Raw genomic sequence first — 1,158 nt, 5'->3', positions numbered from 1 at the left:
GCAAAAGGATACTTCCTCCTGCAAAAACATAGAATAGGTTATATCAGACCTCCCTTTCTTTGCCACTCAGAAGTAGCTCCAAGAGAAGAAGGGAGGAGATGGGGCGGGCCCTGGTAGACAGCCAGTGCCTAGGGCCGTGGGAGGCAAGGGGCCAGAGATGCTTGGGATGGGCCTCTGAGACAAGAGCTGAGGGGAGTGAGGTGGCATGGATAGGCAGGGACAGAGGTTAAGGAATAGCCTAGGTAGGGCTCTAAGCTGGGTGGAGAACTGGTGCTGTTAGGGGGTGGTCAGAAGAGAGGAAAGCACAAGGGGCCAATGTTGGAGAAGGAAAGAGATGAAAGATAGGGTTTGGTCAGGGGTTGTGGTGAAGCCCTAAACTCCTACAATCCATTGTAGTACTTGGGCCATTATACCTCTGGATTGTCACTGGCTACAGCTCTCTTCCAGTCACTTAACAGGGCCAGACCCGAATGTACCCACATGCTCCCAAAACATTCCTTTGGGGCTTCCTGAGCTAGCAAGGTGTTCTAGCCCTATCTTAGCCTCCCCCAAAATAGCTCACCTCCAAGTCCTTCTCTCATAACCCCTTAATACAGGGTCACTGCTCCTTCACCCCATCTCCATCACCAAGGCACTCAGCCCCACCCAAACATAGAACCTTTTAGACACCCATACTCTCTATGTTCCCAACACTCATAACCCACTGACCCCCAAAGAGAACTTCTCCCACCTGCTCCCAACTTGACACCCCTTCATATTAATAGCTTCTTTCCACTCACATCTCCTCCCTACTTCCTTTCCTCTCCACCCCCCACATACACTGATGTCTTCTCAGAGCTAGCTGTTCCCCATATAGGAGGCAGTGGACAGTATCACCCCATCCTACCTAGACACAGATACACTGCCCCACTATCAATCTCACACCCCTGAACACATATAGGAGCACCTACAAATGCACAGAGGTACATGCAAACCCAGACTATTTGGCTCAGGCCCCAGTCTTTCTCTTTTCCTCTCTCTCCTTCCATTTTTTTTTTTTTTTTGGTGAGGGAATTGGGGTTAAGTGACTTGCCCAAGGTCACACAGCTAGTAAGCGTCAAGTGTCTGAGGCTGGATTTGAACTCAGGTCCTCCTGAATCCAGGGCCAGTGTTCTATCC

Source organism: Dromiciops gliroides, chromosome 1, assembly GCF_019393635.1.
Source record: "Dromiciops gliroides isolate mDroGli1 chromosome 1, mDroGli1.pri, whole genome shotgun sequence".
Classification (NCBI taxonomy): domain Eukaryota; kingdom Metazoa; phylum Chordata; class Mammalia; order Microbiotheria; family Microbiotheriidae; genus Dromiciops; species Dromiciops gliroides.
This window is presented reverse-complemented; position numbering follows the sequence as displayed.